The sequence below is a fragment of the Hylobates moloch genome, unplaced genomic scaffold (assembly GCF_009828535.3).
Source record: "Hylobates moloch isolate HMO894 unplaced genomic scaffold, HMol_V3 SCAFFOLD_8, whole genome shotgun sequence".
NCBI classification, from domain to species: Eukaryota; Metazoa; Chordata; class Mammalia; order Primates; family Hylobatidae; genus Hylobates; species Hylobates moloch.
Genome location: NW_026652283.1, coordinates 7,461,257 through 7,478,257, shown reverse-complemented (window position 1 = coordinate 7,478,257; position 17,001 = coordinate 7,461,257). Strand labels below are relative to the sequence as shown.

Genomic DNA, 17,001 nt, shown 5'->3' with positions numbered 1-17,001 from the left:
CACAGTTTCTGTGGGTAAGGAATTTAGAAGCAGCTTCTCTGTGTGTTCCTGTCTCAGGTCCCCCACGAGGTTGCAGTCAAGATGGCAGCCAGCGCTGCAGTCATTTGAGGGCTTGACTGAGGCTGGAGAATGTGCTTCCCAGGTGGCAGGCTCAGATGGCTGGAAGTTTGTGCTAGTGGCTGGTAGAAGGTTTCAGTTTCTTGCCACATAGGCCTCTCCACAGGGTTGCTTAAATAACCTCAGGACATGGCATTTGGCTGCCTACAGATTAAGTTACCTTTTGAAAAATTTCCTGTAGAGATGGAGTTTTGCCATGTTGCCCAGGCTGGTCTCAAAGTCCTGGACTGAAGTGATCCACCAGTCTCGGCCTCCCAAAGTGCTGGGATTACCAGTGTGAGCCACCATACCTGGCCCAGAGCAAGTGATCTAAGAGAGACCAAGTTGGAAATTTCCATGACTTTGATGACTTCACCTTGGAATCACACCCTATTTCTTCTGCAGTATTCTATTCGTCACACAGGCCAGCCATGATTCAGAGTAAGAGGGGACTTATACACAAGGATTTGAAACTCAGGACATGAAAATCACTGGAAGCCATCTTGGATTTTCCCTGTAGGGGCTTTCTCTGTTTTCAGAAAAATAATTACATGGAACCAATCTCTGAAGACACAGCTAGAGGGAAACAAAAGACAAAGTAGTAGCATCTATTTTTATTTGTTTCTTAATTAGAATATCGTAAGACATACAGGTGATTTATAGAGGATTGGATGACCAGATGCAGAGAGGAGCTACCCTCTCTGTGAGAGCTTCGGAGACCTGCAGAGACATTGCACGACTTGCCTGCGGAAGTTGTTTGATAGGAATTCTCATTGGTTTACAGAAATAATATTGGTTAATGATTGGCTACACATGGTGTCCAGCACAGGGCATTTGGTGGCTGCTTGGTGTCAGTCTAGATAGAGCCCATGTTGCAAGGGGCTTTAAGAGGTAATTAGCTCAAGCAGAGAGTGAGATGTGATTGCTGTCACATTTTCCTTTTAAGTTTTTTTTTTTTTTTTTGAAACAGAGTCTCACTCTGTCGCCCAGGCTGGAGTGCAGTGGCACAATCTCGGGCTCACTGCAACCTCTGCCTTCCAGGTCCAAGCGATTCTCCTGACTCAGCCTCCAGAGTACTGGGACTACAGGTGCCCGCCACCACGCCCGACTAATTTTTTGTATTTTTAGTAGAGAGAGTTTCCACCGTGTTAGCCAGGATGGTCTCGATCTCCTGACCTCATGGTCTGCCCGCCTCGGCCTCCCAATGTGCTGGGATTACAGGCGTGATCCACCGCGCCTGGCCTGCTGTCACATTTTAAATCTTCCTCTGGGCTTGATAATTTAAAGGAGCTCACATTCCTCAGATAAAATGTTCATTTTCTTTCTCTTTTTTTTTTTTTTGAGACGGAGTCTCGCTCTGTCGCCCAGGCTGGAGTGCAGTGGCACAATCTCGGCTCACTGCAAGCTCTGCCTCCCGGGTTCACGCCATTCTCCTGCCTCAGCCTCTCTGAGTAGCTGGGACTACAGGCGCCCGCCACCACGCCCGGCTAATTTTTTTTTTTGTATTTTTAGTAGAGACGGGGTTTACACCGTGGTCTCGATCTCCTGACCTCATGATCCGCCCGCCTCGGCCTCCCAGTGCTGGGATTACAAGCGTGAGCCACCGCACCCGGCCCATTTTCTTTCTCAAACCTAAACCTAATATTAACCACTGCTAGGAGGATGAGAAGGGCTAAATCAGACACAATTACAAGAAACTGTTAGTCTACTCATCAATTTCTCATATAAGCTGAATAACAGCAATTCTAATTTATAACTCCTTTATAATAATATTAAATCTACTAATGAGGCTGGGCGCAGTGGCTCATGCCTGTAATCCTAGCACTTTGGGAGGTCGAGGAGGGTGGATCGCTTGAGGTCAGGAGTTCGAGACCAGCCTGGCCAACATGGTGAAACCCCGTCTCTACTAAAAATACAAAAATTAGCTGGGCGTGGTGGTGCACGCCTGTAATCCAGCTAACTCAGGAAGCTCAGGCAGAGGAGAATCGCTTGAACCTAGGAGGCGGAGGTTGCAGTGAGCCGAGATTGCACCATTGCACTCCAGCTTGTGGGACAAGAGTGAAACTCCATCTCAAAAAAAACCGTAAATAAATAAATAATAAATTTACTAATGAGAGAAGAGAGTGAAAAGAACCAATTAGGCAGATAGCTAGGACACATCCTTGGTAGAATTCCTTTCTAACAAAGAAACAGCTTGAAAGATCAAGCTGTAAGCACAGATCGGGGGCAAGGTCCACCATAAAAATGCCTTCTGTGTAACTAACTAAGGTCACAGTCTGAGCTGTCAAAGTGTCTGTCAAAATCTTGGGTTTATATGTATTTTGGAGTCTAGTAGTTGAGGTCAATTACTCACATATGTGGTCTGATGAGGTGTGACATAACACTTGCAGGGAGGGGGAATTACAATCTATGTTCTTATCACAGCAATACATGTATCACTCATGTAGCAAACTATGGAAGTAGAATCATTTTAAAGCTTTAAAACAGCACTTTTCGCTGGAAATTTAGCCCGGGGAGGAGCCTCTGTAGATCAAACCATTTTCTCATTACACTTAGCAGGTATTTCATCAATGTTAGGTGCTACTAATTTTATCGCAACAATTATTAATATACAACCACAAACTATACCTCAATGTCAAAAGTCATCATTTATTTGATCTGCATTAATTACAGCTGTGCTTTTGCTACTTTTTCTTCCAGTTTTAGCATTGATACTATACCTGTGCTATTCACAAACATAACCTTAATACTGCTGTTTTATCCCACAAGAAGAGGAGACTCAATTTTATATCAATGTTGTATTCTGATTCTTTCTCTTACAGAAGTTAATATTGTTATTTTACTCAGAGGTAGAAGAGTTTCACATGTAACATATTTGGTTAATAGGAATAGTCTAAACCATGATATCTATTGGTTTCTTAAGATTCACTGTATAAGCCTGATACGGTTTGGATATTTGTTCCCTCCAAATCTCATGGTGAAATGTGATTCCCAGTGTTGGAGGTGGGCCCTAATGGTGATATGGCTCTGATGAATGGAGGAACACCAGGGTCTTTGGTCTCCTGCCAATTTAGATAAAACAACACGGAAACACGTGGAGTGGTTTTAAGGAGTGGAGAGTTTAATAGGCAGGAAAGAAGGAAGAAGCTCTCCTGTACAGAGACAGACGGAGTGAGGCTCCAAGAGAGAAACCTCGTGTGGGGTAGAGAAGTAGTTGTTTCTATTAGAGGCGGAGGAGGAGGTGTCTGATTTGTATATGGCCCAGGAGATTGGTTTGACCAGGTGAGTCATTCAAGTAGCCCACAAAAAACCCTGGCACTCCCACCTTAGCCCTTTAATATGCAAATGCAGGCCACCAAGATGTCCTGAGCACGTGTGAGTTATCCGGAGGTGGCCATGACACTTGGCACATGTGACAATGAGAAGAGGGAGGGAATTGCCATGCTGGCCATGTTGGGTGGACCTAGTTTCTAATCACTGGCATTTGCATATCAAAGTTTGCCGGCCTGGTTTTTCTTTTTTTCTTTTCTTTTTTTTTTTTGAGACGGAGTCTTGCTCTGTCGCCCAGGCTGGAGTGCAGTGGCGCAATCTCGGCTCACTGTAAGCTCCGCCTCCCGGGTTCACGCCATTCTCCTGCCTCAGCCTCTCCGAGTAGCTGGGACTACAGGCGCCCGCCACCACACCCGGCTAATTTTTTGTATTTTTAGTAGAGACGGGGTTTCACCGTGGTCTCGATCTCCTGACCTCGTGATTCGCCCGCCTCGGCCTCCCAAAGTGCTGGGATTACAAGCGTGAGCCACCGCGCCCGGCCAACCGGCCTGGTTTTTCAAGCTGCCTGTTAGAAAAGAAATGGTTTGGGGGTTGCTTCTCATTACAGGAAAATTTCCACTGAGAACTTTTACCCTTTCTAGTGGCCTAAAAATTATTTCCTAATAACTCCTGTATTATTCCCTGCCTCAAGAGAAGTAAACCTAACTGCTGTTAAGGGGTGTTGGACGACAATTCTTTCTGGCTACTTCCTGTTGAAAAGGCCCGTCATGTGAGGGACAGCAGGTGGTCCTCCTCCTAAGGTTGATCTACGTGTTCTAGGAAGAATGGTGTGTCCATGGGTGGCTGTTCTCGCAGCATTGTTTGGAGTTTGATTGCTTCTAGGTGAAAAGAGATAAATTTTACAAGAAGGTTTAAAATAGAGGGTTAGAGTATGAGTATTAAGATGACCACCGTTAGAGGGAAACCTATAGACCATAACTGAGTTTGAGATCTGTTAGTTACACCAAACGATTGCAATACCGGATTTCCTCCACTAGATGTCGTTGTACATACCAGAGACTTCAATATAAAGGTAACGTTTTCCTTGAGAAAAGCATACATTTTCTCCTTGACTTCCCATTAGAGAATAATTTTAGGCATAGGCCATTTTTATGAGTTGCAATATGATTGGGAGAAGTATGATATTGGGTGGCTAAAATAACTTTAGCATTAATCTTGGCAATTCCTTTCCTTTAATTAGTAAATTCTTTCTTGACTTTCACAGACCCTCTTACAACATACTCAAACTCTCTGACTTGTCCTAAACATCCTTCCTGTAAACAACCAGTCATTTCCTTTTAGGGCAAGAATTTGCCATGCAAAATCCTTCCTTATATAAAATCTCTTTCTTTATAAACTTCTTTTAATAGTTTAGAGTGCATCCTGTTACCAACTTTCAGTAAAAAGTCATATCAAACTTAATGATAGTAAAATTTTTATACTTTCATGCTTGCTTTTTTTTTTTTTTGATATGGAGTTTCACTCTTGTTGTCCAAGCTGGAGCGCAATGGCATGATCTCGGCTCACCACAACCTCCTCCTCCCAGGATCAAGCGATTCTCCTGCCTCAGCTTCCCGCATAGCTGGGATTACAGGCATGTGCCACCACACCTGTCTAATTTTGTATTTTTTAATAGAGATGGGGTTTCTCCATGTTAGTCAGGCTGGTCTTGAACTCCCGACCTCAGGTGATCCACCTGCCTCGGCCTCCCAAAGTGCTGAGATTACAGGCATGAGCCATCGCGCCCAGCCTTATGCTTGCTTCTTATCCATAACTATCACTCCTGCTGTAAGCAAAATAACCTTGGCTAAATCTTTCCTGCAATTATTAATCCTAAGATAAGGAAGATAATCAGGCAAAATATTACAACAATTAGAATTTTACAACCAAAATTCCGCATTGTGGGTGCCATGGTGTATAGTTCCATTGCAAATAGCGGTGTAACTATAACATTTCTCACAAGAATGGCATAGTAAATAATTTTCATTTAAATCTTTACTTGCCAAGATATAACATTTCCCTTTGGGGATCTACAAAGTTACAAATGCAATCCCATGTATAATTAAATCTCGCTGCAAATATGCCTTAAAAGGAGTTTTAATATTTGGTGGCAGATTTTGAGAGGAAAGGCAGAAATAATAAAAAGTATCCGATGAGTAGGAGTAGCCCTCACCCAGTTACCCATCTTTTATGATTTTCAGTTTAAGATCTTCTATTTCTCCACATTGATATTGGCAGTACATTCCTCTGGGCTGTCAGGGGTTGCTCCCTCAGCTGTTCAGGCTTTGACTTGAATGTGGAAGTCAGGAGTTGATTCTTGTAAATTTTACCGCCAATGGGGTTGAAAGAAGAACAGTGTAGGGCCTTTCCCAGCTTGGCTTAGGGAGGGAGACAGAGATGAGAGTTTTCACTAACACCAGATTTCCTGGGTTAAATAAAGGTGGTTCTGTTTCCTGGGGTTGGACTTCTGTTAGTTGTGTTAATTCTTCTTGGAAGTGAGCTAGAGAGGTTACATGCTTAACCAATTTAGAGGTTTCCTGCCTGAAAACAATCTCTGAGCACACTGATAAGTTTTATCGTTTCCCAAGTGAAAAGCTTGGTGAAGGATTTTAAGGACATTGGCTGGAGGCTGGCAAATGGAGTTTGCCAGACTCTAGCCTTCCTCAGGGCTGGGAAGTATGTCCTCGAGAAGTGGCCTATTTTATTTCTGCAGGGGAATACTGAGGTTTAATTTTTCTTTTGGAGCCTTCTTAGATTAGAAGGGGCTTAAGTGCATTAACGGCTTGAGGCTTCCTTGCCTCTGACTTAACTTTAACTGCCTGATCAGCTAACCTATTTCCTTTGGCTACCTCATTTGTTCCCTTTTGATGTTCCTTACAATGCATTCCTGCTATTTCTTGTGGAAGAAAAACTGAAGATAACCTGCTAATTTCCTGGTGATATTTTTATAGGGGATCTATTAATGGTAAGAAAATGTCTTTTCTTTCTTTCTTTTTTTGAGACGAAGTCTCGCTCCGTCGCCCAGGCTGCACTGCAGTGGCGCGATCTCGGCTCACTGCAAGCTCCGCCTCCCAGGTTCATGCCATTCTCGTGTCTCAGCCTCCCAGGTAGCTGGGATTACAGGCGCCTGCCACCACGCCTGGCTAATTTTTTGTATTTTTAGTAGAGACGGGGTTTCGTCATGTTAGCCAGGATGGTCTCGATCCCCTGACCTCGTGATCCGCCCGCCTCGGCCTCCCAAAGTGTTGGGATTACAGGAGTGAGCCCCCGCCTGGCCGAAAATGTCTTTTCTTTCAAATGGCAGCATGAGCATGGAGAACCAAGGAAGCATACTTGGAGTTAGTATAAATGTTAGCTACCTTTCCCTTGCTTAATCCAAGTGTGCTTGTAAGAGCTGTTAGCTCAGCTAATTGAGCGCCTGTGCCTGGGGAGAGAGACGTTATTCAGAGTGACTACTGCTTATCCTGCCTTATGTACTTCTTGCTTTACTGGCTGTTGTTGGCTAAGAGCTCCCCCTAGAGGACAGTAATCCTGCCACATTATGTGGAGTGTAAACAGTTAAATTATTTCCTAGGGTTAACTTGGAGCCTTTTCTGATTAGCGAGCTGTCGTGATAATGGCTTGGAAGCATGTGTCAACTAAGGTTGAGAAAAATACTGGATCAGAATTTTTCCTAAGATGCCCCTTCTGGTTGTGCTATGGGAAGAGGGGAGGCCTGGATTAGAGAGAGGAGAAAAAAGAGAGACTGGCTGAGTGTTTAGAAGGAGGTCTACTTTCCTTCTTTTAATTTCCAGAATCACCCGGGGCTCCTGTGCTGTAATGGCAGCTTGAGTCGCTGAAGCTGGAGTTTGAGCCCCGGGATCCAGTTCTGCTGGATCATCTGTAAGTCTGGTTCTGAACCCAGTGACCTCCATCTCTGGGGGCAGTTCCATCTCCTGTGGTCTCTGCCACAGGCTGGAGAGGGTTGAGGTGGCTTTGGCTTGCTGTATGGGCATTCTTTCTTAACATGCCCTGGCCTGCCACACTGATAGCAACTAGTGAGAGGTGACAGTGTGCTGGCAGTCCTCACAGCCCTCGGCGCCACCTCTGCCTGGGCTCCCACTTTGGCTGCACTTGAGGAGCCCTTCAGCCCACCGCTGCACTGTGGGAGCCCCTTTCTGGGCTGGCCAAGGCGGGAGCCGGCTCCCTCAGCTTGCGGGGAGGTGTGGAGGGAGAGGCGCGAGCAGGAACCGGGGCTGCGCGCGGCACTTGCGGGCCCGCTGGAGTTCCGGGTGGGCGTGGGCTTGGCGGGCCCCCCACTCGGAGCAGCCGGCCGGCCCTGCTGGCCCTGGGCAGTAAGGGGCTTAGCACCCAGGCCAGAGGCTGCAGAGGGTGTACTGGGTTCCCCAGCAGTGCTGATCCACCGGCACTGCGCTGGATTTCTCACCGGACCTTAGCTGCCTTCCCGCGGGGCAGGGCTCGGGACCTGCAGCCCGCCATGCCTGAGCCTCCCACCCCCTCCATGGGCTCCTGTGCGGCCCAAGCCTCCCCGACGAGCGCCACCCCCTGCTCCACAGTGCCCAGTCCCATCAACCACCCAAGGGCTGAGGAGTGCGAGCGCGCGGCGCGGGATTGGCCGGCAGTTCCACCTGCAGCCCCGGTGCTCCACCTGCAGCCCCGGTGCGGGATCCACTGTGTGAAACCAGCTGGGCTCCTGAGTCTGGTGGAGATGTGGAGAACCTTTATGTCTAGCTCAGGGATTGTAAACACACCAATCAGCACCTTGTGTCTAGCTTGAGGTTTGTGGATGCACCAATCGACACTCTGTGTCTGGCTGCTCTGGTGGGGCCTTGGAGAACCTTTGTGTGGATACTCTCTATCTCACTGATCTGATGGGGATGTGGAGGACTTTTATGTCTAGCTCAGGGATGGTAAATGCACCAATCAGCGCCCTGTCAAAACAGACCACTCGGCTCTACCAATCAGCAGGATGTGGGTGGGGCCAGATAAGAGAATAAAAGCAGGCTGCCCGAGATAGCAGTGGCAATGCGTTCCGGTGTCCTTCTGGGCTGTGGAAGCCTTGTTCTTTTGCTCTTTGCAACAAACCTTGCTACTGTTCACGCTTTGGGTCCACGCTGCTTTGATGAGCTGTAACACCGTGAGGGGGTCTGCAGCTTCACTCCTGAAGCCAGCGAGACCATGAGCCCACTGGGAGGAACGAACAACTCCAGATGTGCTGCCTTAAGGGTTGTAATACTCATTGCAAAGGTCTGCAGCTTCACTCCTGAGCCGGTGAGACCACAAACCCAGCAGAAGGAAAAAACTGAACACATCTGGACTATCATGAAGGAACAAACTCCGAACACGGCCGCGTTTAGAACTGTAACACTCACTGTGAGGGTCTGCAGCTTCATTCTTGAAGTCAGTGAAACCAAGAAGCCACCGATTCTGGACACACTAGCGATGCACCTGTGGGATCCTGGACTTTGCAAGCCGGCAAAGCTGCTGCTAGAGTCTCTGTCCTTCTGACTATTCTCTCTTTTCGGCCTTCTTCTGGTTCTTATTACGAAAGACCAAAGTGGCCACTTTCAGGAAGTTCTCTAAGGTGCTATGTGGTGCTATAGGTTGCTTTTGTAGGTTCCTTTTAATGTTGGCAGCTGCCTGTGTAATAAACTTGTCCTTTAGAATTAGCTGTGCCTTGACTGAATTGGGATGGAGGAGTGTTCTATTAGTGCCTCTCAGCCTTTCCAAGCAGGCTACAGGATTCTCATCTGGCTTTTTGTTTATCATGGACAGTTTACAGTAAATGAGAAGTTTGGCCCTGGTTTTCCGTAGGCCCTCTAATGCACACTTAAGAGCTTCCTTTTCCATTCATCTCCTGAGTTATTGGGGTCCTAATTAGGGTTGTCAAGGGAAACTGCTTTCCTCCCAATTGGGAATGGCATTTCTGCTATTCTGTTTCTTTATCTGCTTTCTTCCCTTTTGGTGTATTGTAGGAGATATGTTTCTAATCTCCGAAATCAGAGCTGCCTGCTTTTCAGCTGCGGTGAGGGTCTGACTTAGGAGCAACATAACATCCTTCCATGTGAGGTGAAATACCTGAGTTAAATTTTGGAAAGCTTTTTTTTGAGACGGAGTCTCACTCTATTGCCAGGCTGGAGTTCAATGCTGTGATCTTGGCTCACTGCAACCTCCACATCCTGGGTTCAAGCGATTCTCCTGCCTCAGCCTCCTGAGTAGCTGGGATTACAGGCACACGCCATAACGCCCAGCTAATTTTTGTATTTTTAGTAGAGACGGGGTTTCACCATGTTGACCAGGATGGTCTCGATCTCTTGACCTCGTGATCTGCCCACCCCGGCCTCCCAAAGTGTTAGGATTACAGGCGTGAGCCACTGCGCCTGGCCTGGAAAGGTTTTATATACCAGGGTTGTGAGAAAATTGGCCTAAGTCTCCCTTTATTTACAGGCCTAAGGGGCTGTATTGAGAAGGGAACTTGAAGGGGCCCCCAAACAAGGGGGATCTTCAGATGGGTCCTCTGGAAGTTGCTTTTCTAATTTTGGGGAACTATTTTCCATGAGCCTGCCTGATATGATTGCTAAAAGAGCTGGGTTGATCTTACAATGCTTGCAAAGTTTTAGTAAAAATGCCATGCCCTTGTGCAAAATAAAATGAGTTGCTCTTTTCTTTAATGTCCTGAGGTTAAGGAAGTTTCAGTGTCTCAGTGCACTCCAGAGGGGTGCAAGCTGAAGATAATCTGTTACCCATCTAGAAAGAGAAGCAAGAATAAAAGTGTCCTTTTAATCTGCTTTGTTTCCCTGTGACCCCTGATGGAGAATAAGACAGTGGAGTGTCCTGTTTTCCTTCCCTGGTTCCGGGGTCCTGGCACCTTGTTAAATGTGCCACCCATGGTTGTAGGCATGGTCCTCCAAGCCATGGGACCAGATGAACTAAGTGATGGGACTAACCACCCTTTACCCACGCAACCTTAGCTTATCTGCCTTGTGTGATTCTGTTTGACTTCTTAAACCTATGTGAACTACCTGGCTCCCCGAAAAATTGATCTTTGGAGAGACTGTTGTTTCTGGGCAAGGCTCTTTTAGCAGAGGCAATGTGCTAGACTGCCTGCTATTATGGCCCATGCCAAAGCATTTACCCTCAGAAAAATGGTTCTGGTTAACTTCTGAACTTAAAATCTCCCTACTAATTATACCATTTTAACAGGAAACAGACTAGATGTCTTAAAAGAACGTAGGAACAGAATGGCCATTTTCCTGCTTATGGGACAATATCGAGACTAAAATTTGGCAGCAGACATATTACTTCTTTCTGAGACAGAGTCTCACTATTGTCACCCAGGCTGGAGTGCAGTGACGCGATCTCAGCTCACTGCAACCTCTGCTTTCCCGTTTCAAGCAATTCAACAGCCTCAGCCTCCCGAGCAGCTGGGACCGCAGGTGTGCACTACCATGCCCAGCTAATTTTTGTGTTTTTAGTAGAGACGGGGTTTCACCATATTGGCCAGGCTGGTCTCGAACTCCTGACCTCGTGATCTACCCGCTTTGGCCTCCCAAAGTGTTGGGATTACAGGCGTAAGCCACTATGCCCGGTGGAGGACATATTACCTCTAACTGCTGAAGGCAGAACTTTCCGGTTCGCAGAAGTAGCTTAGAGCCTGATTTCTAGCGGTGCAAAAGGAAGTTCAGTGTTACCGTAAAAAATGTGCCTCCTGAAGAGGATTTCTACTTCCACTAGGTGGCGCTGTTGGCTTAGAAATACTATATGCTCACCAGCGCACCCACAGAGAGAGCGGGTTTGTTAAGTTACTGCCTGCTGTGTTTGCCATCTTTCCTAGCAGACCTGTTTCATTGAACTGTAAAAATCCCTGCACTTTTCAGAGAGAGAGAGTAAGAGACCGCGGATAGAGAAATAAGGAAAGTTTTGCAACAGGATAGTAAGAACAGAGCCTTGAAATTGAAGGAGAGATTTGAGGTTGGGGCTCGCTCCATAGTCACCACTCCAATGAATAAATTCCCGGTCAATGCAACCAAAATGACACTGCTCTGATGAATGGAGGAACAGCAGGGTCCTTGGTCTAGCATCGTTTTAGATAAAGCGACATGGACACATGTAGAGTGGTTTTAAGGAGTGGAGAGTTTAATAAGCAAGAAAGAAGGAAGAAGCTTCCCAGTACAGAGACAGAGGGAGGGGGGCTCCGAGAGAGAAACCCTGTGTGTGGCAGGGTAGTTTGTTATAGTAGGAGGCTGGAGGAGGAGGTGTCTAATTTGCATAGGGCCCAGGAGATTGGTTTGACCAGGCGTGTCATTCACATAGCCCGTGAAAAACCTGGCATTCCTACCTTAGTCCTTTAATATGTAAATGCAGGTCACCATGATATCCTGAGTTATCTGGAGGCAATCATGACACTTGGCACATGTAGTGACCAGGAGGAGAGGGTGGCACTTGTCCTGTTGGCCATGTTGGGTGGACCTAGTTTCTAATCGCCGGCATTTGCGTATCAAAGCTTGCCTTTCTGTTAGAAAAAAATGGTTTGGGGGTTGCTTCTTATTACAGGAAAATTTCCACTGAGAACCTTTACCCTTTCTAGCGGCCTAAAAATTATTTCTTAATAATTCCTGTATTATTTGGAGGTGTTTGGGTCATGTGGGTAGATCCCTCATGAAGTAATGAGTTCTCACTCTGTTAGTTCACACAAGAGCTTATTGTTTAAGAGTCTGGCATCTCTCTTGCTCCCACTCTCACGATGTGGCACACTGTCTCCCCTTTGCCTTCCACCATGATTGTAAGCTTCCTGAAGCCCTCGTCAGAAGCAGATGCTGGCACTATGCTTCATGCACAGCCTGTAGAAGTATAAGTCAACTTAACCCCTTTTCTTTATAAACTACCCAGCCTCGGGTATTCTTTTATAGCAATGCAAGCAGACTAACACAAAGGTCATTATATATTTACAGTAGAAATGGATGTTGATACATGAGCATATTTTACATGAGCCACTATAATTATTGCTATTCCTATAGGAGAAAAATTATTCAGCTGATTAGCAAACTTTCACAGAGAAAATATCAAATGGTCATTAGCTGCACTATGAACTTTAGGCTTTATTTTCTCATTTAGAGTTGGAGGCTCAACAAAAATTGTATCAGCTAAATTATCATTTGATATCAACTTTCATGATAGATATTGTTGTAGTAAGCAAAGTAAAACTAAAGTAAAAGCAAAGTAAAGCAAAGTAAAAGGCTAGAGAGTGTTGGAAGCAGTGAATCCTACTTTAGATGGACTTGCCAAGGATACTGGTAATTTTTTTTTTTTTTTTGAGACAAAAAATTAGCCGGGCGTGATGGCGGGCGCCTGTGGTCCCAGCTACTCGGGAGGCTGAGGCAGGAGAATGGCGTGAACCCCGGGGGGCGGAGCTTGCAGTGAGCCGAGATCGCGCCACTGAACTCCAGCCTGGGCGACAGAGGGAGACTCTGTCTCAAAAAAAAAAACAAAAAACAAAAAACAAAAACAAACAAAAAAAGTGGGAGCTTGACAATGGGTACACATGGGCATAAAGACAGAAATAAAGACACTGGGGACCCTCAAGTGGGGAGGGTAGAGGTTGAAAAATTGCCGATTGATTACAATGTTCAATATTTGGGTGATGAGTACACTAGAAGCCTCATCCCCTCATTAGCTGTATACCCATGTAACAAACATGCACATGAACCCCTGTGTTTAAAATTAAACCAAAAAAGGAGATCTGAACAAGTCAGGGAAGTGAATTAAAGCTTTTCTGAGGGGTGACATTTGAGCTCAGTTTAAATTTACTGAAAGAACAGAAAACTAACAAGGCAAAGAAGAGAAGAGCCTTCCAGGTATGAGGAAGGGCCCTGATACAGGAATGAGCATGGCAATTACAGAGGACAGAATGCCAACGCATCGAGACCTATCCCTGGACAAATGTACCTAATATTTGCATAAAATTTCAGAAACATTGACATCCTGAGGTTCACAGGCTCCATCCAGTACTGCTCTTCTGTCATATGGTGGCTGTGAAAGAACAAAATGATATAACCCCTATGGAGGGGAATTTGGGGAAATCTACAAAATCACGCGTTTATCCTTTGACCACCAATCTCACTTCTTGGATCCTGTCTCAAAGATATGCTTGCAAAAATAGGAAATGGCAGATGCACATGGTTATTTGCACCATTATTTACAATAGTAAAACCGGAGCCCCATCTGAATATTCATCAAATTCAGGACTAATGAGGCAGAGCAACACAATGGATTATTATGCAGATATACAAGCGAATGCGGAAGCTCTCGAGTGTGAACTCAAGGACACAGGGTGAGGTGAAGAGAGCAAGGTGCAGAAATTGCACACAGTATGCCATCTTTCGTACTGCGGAAAGGAATACAAAGCAGCAGAGAAAGGAAGGTGCATGCATGTATATGTAAATACAGTCATTAAAACTGAAAACAAAGTGGCACAAATAAGCCTAATTCCCTATCGAGTTGGCATTGCTGTCTCAACCACACAGAGGAAAGTATTATTACATCTGACTTTGGAACACAGTATCTTCACTGTATTTCTTCAGTTTGATATACTCCAAAGACAAAAACACTGCATAGACATCTCAATGTCACTTGAAGTGAAATAACATAAAAATGGGAACAGACTCCTGCTGCTGCTCCGGAAAGATGAATATGAGAAGGGGACCATTATCCCTAACGGGAAAACTTCCGGCCTAAGGGTTGGGCCAAGTCGAGGTTCCGTGTGGGAATTCTGAGCATGTCAGTGGGAAGTGTGCAAGGCTTGTCATCTCCCTGAGCACTTGTTTCCTGTCCATGAACGACGAGAATAACCCATCTTTCCTGTTTTAAGTAGGGTTCTTTTTCTTCTTCTTCTTCTTCTTTTTTTTTTGAGACGGAATCTCGCTCTGTCGCCAGGCTGGAGTGCAATGGCACGATCTCGGTTCATTGCCACCTCCGCCCCCCGGGTTCAAGCGAGTCTTCTGCCTCAGTCTCCCAAGTAGCTGGGACTATAGGTGCTCACCACTACGCCCAGCTAATGTTTGTATTTTTAGTAGAGACGGAGTTTCACCATGTTGGCCGAGATGGTCTCGATCTCTTGACCTTGTGATCTGCCCGCCTCGGCCTCCCAAAGTTCTGGGATTACAGGCGTGAGCCACCGTGCCCGGCCTAGTAGTGTTATTTTTCACATACACCAATAGGCATCTTGGCTCAACACACGAAAGCCCCTTTCCACAGAAACAGCTGCCTCCAGCCTGAAGAAGTTGCCACAGGAGGTAGAAGGAGGCTCCTTGCCCACGCCTGGGTGACCCAGCCAGAGTGGACAGGGAGGCGGCCCGGGCCGGGGTGCCAGACTCAGCAAATCAACACAGCACTCCCACGTAACCCTGAATTTCAGATAACCAACGAATAACTTTGTATGATACTATCTTTGTACTCAGAAGTAACTCGTTTATCTGAAATTCAAAGTTGACTGCGCATGCGTTACTGTACTGTATCTGGCAACGCTCCACCTGGAGCCCTTCGGTTGGTTGGTTTTCCTACTCGGGTTTGTGGAAGCGGCGCCCCCTGTCTTGCAGGTGCCCGCGGCGCTCTCCACAGAGGAGGAGCGCGCGAGGAGCAGCAGCAGCGGGGGCGGCAGCAGCAGCGGCGGCGGCGGCAGCAACCGGGGCGGCAGCAGCAGCGGCGGCGGCGGCGGCGGCAGCAGCAGCAGCAGCCCACCACTGACTGGAGACCCAGGTGAGTCCTAGCAATTCACACGGCCCAACGGTCAAAACCGCCTCTGTGGTGGGCGCGCACCCAACGCACGCACTTACGCTCAATCCGGGAGTCGCCTCCGGCCGCTGACTGGAGACCCAGGCGAGTCCTAAGCAACTGACAGGGCCCAGCGGTCAAAACCGCCTCTGTCGTGGGCGCTCACCCAATGCACCCACCTACTCTCTCTCAATCCGGGCGTCGCCTCCCGTTGCCAGGCAACGAGAGCGCGCGCAGCAAAGAGGAAGCGGGACTGACGGATGAGGAAACCGAGGTTCGGAGAGACTGAGTGACTTGCTGAAGATCACACAGCTAGTAAGAGGCAGAATCAAGGCTGGAACATGGGGGCTGTGTGCGGTGGCTCATGCCTGTAGTCCCAGCTACTCGGGAGGCTGAGGCAGGAGAATCGTTTGAACCTGGGGGGCGGAGGTTGCAGTGAGGAGAGATCGCGCCACTGCACTCCAGCCCGGGCGACAGAGCGAGACTCCATCTAAAAACAACAAAACAACAACAACAACAACAACAACACAAAATCGCGCCACTATACTCCAGCCAGGATGGTGAGACCCTGTCTCAAAACAAACAGCGGCAACATAAAAAACCCAAAAAACGAAACCATAACAAAAAAACCCTGCAAATTGAACTTGGGCCCCAGGATGGAAACTGACTACCTGAAGAGGTGCTTTGGAAATTGCCTGGCCCAGGCACTTGCACTTGACATGCATGGGGTATATTCTTCCACGTACAATTACATATATGCATTCATATGATTATGTACAGTAGTAGTAGATTATTAAATGTTAAAGAGCACTAACACACCACGTGCATAATGGAACTGTATTTAATATTTATTTTTGGTAGTGATATGGCACATGAAAATAATTTGTTTTCTCATGTAGAAAATGCAGGGAATGGCTTAAATAGAATTTCAGCTTTGGGGGCTCATAATTGAGTGAGAGGCTTCTTCCTTGATTCCCCTGAGAAGGAAGAAATCTTCATTTTTGGTTTGCAAGACCCTGAAAACAATAAGTACAACAAATGAAATACTTTACACTCAAGGAAACATGTTTTAAAAAACAGAGAAGATATAGAAAATAAGTATAAGTACTATATTCAAAGAGAAATTAAAACGATATTTTATTAATTTTAAAAGCCATAGATTATAAAAATAAAAATTTGCCCTATGAAAATAGAAAGAAAACCCTTAAGATAGTAGGTGAAGAACAGAATGGATAACGCCAGAAAAATTTTGACCTGAGAGACCTAAATAAGTAATTCTCCCAAAATACAGTAAAAGGGGAATAATGACAAAGAATGTAAAAGAGATATGGAGGATACATATACAGAAATTTTAATATGCATCCAAGTTATAGAAATATTAAATGGAGTAGAGTACAATCAATAATAATTATAACAACAATAGGTGAGAAATTTTCAGGATTTAGCTAAAACATAAATCTTCATCTAAACTTCAGAGTGGAAAAACACATAATACTGAAAGGAAATACAATTATATTGACTTCCAATTTCTCATCACTAACACTAGGAAGAAGAAAATGTATTTATTTATTTATTTATTTATTTATTTATTTATTTATTTATTTATTTTGAGACAGAGTCTTGCTCTCTCCCCCAGGCTGGAGTGCAGTGGCGCGATCTCGGCTCACTGCAAGCTCCGCCTCCCGGTTTCATGCCATTCTCCTGCCTCAGCCTCCCGAGTAGCTGGGACTACAGGCGCCCGCCAACACGCCCCGCTAATTTTTTGTATTTTTTAGTAGAGATGGGGTTTCACCGTGTTAGCCAGGTTGGTCTCGATCTCCTGACCTC

At 46.0% G+C, this 17,001-nt stretch overlaps 1 protein-coding gene and 1 long non-coding RNA gene across 2 annotated transcripts in view; one reads left to right on the top strand and one right to left on the bottom strand.

Moving 5' to 3' along the window:
* Positions 1-5,520: 5,520 nt before the first annotated feature.
* On the bottom strand, positions 5,521-15,357 carry LOC131383988 (uncharacterized). Its single transcript, XR_009214425.1, has 3 exons — positions 15,237-15,357; positions 11,744-11,917; positions 5,521-5,783 (listed from the first exon to the last, which is right to left on the bottom strand). It is a non-coding gene; the product is annotated as an uncharacterized LOC131383988 (long non-coding RNA).
* The window catches only part of CD163 (CD163 molecule), a 114,680-nt gene continuing 112,512 nt past the window's right edge, over positions 14,834-17,001 (top strand). The window contains exon 1 of the mRNA XM_058442186.1: positions 14,834-15,159. The gene's annotated coding sequence lies outside the window, so the exon portion shown is untranslated. The remainder of the gene's footprint in view (positions 15,160-17,001) is intronic.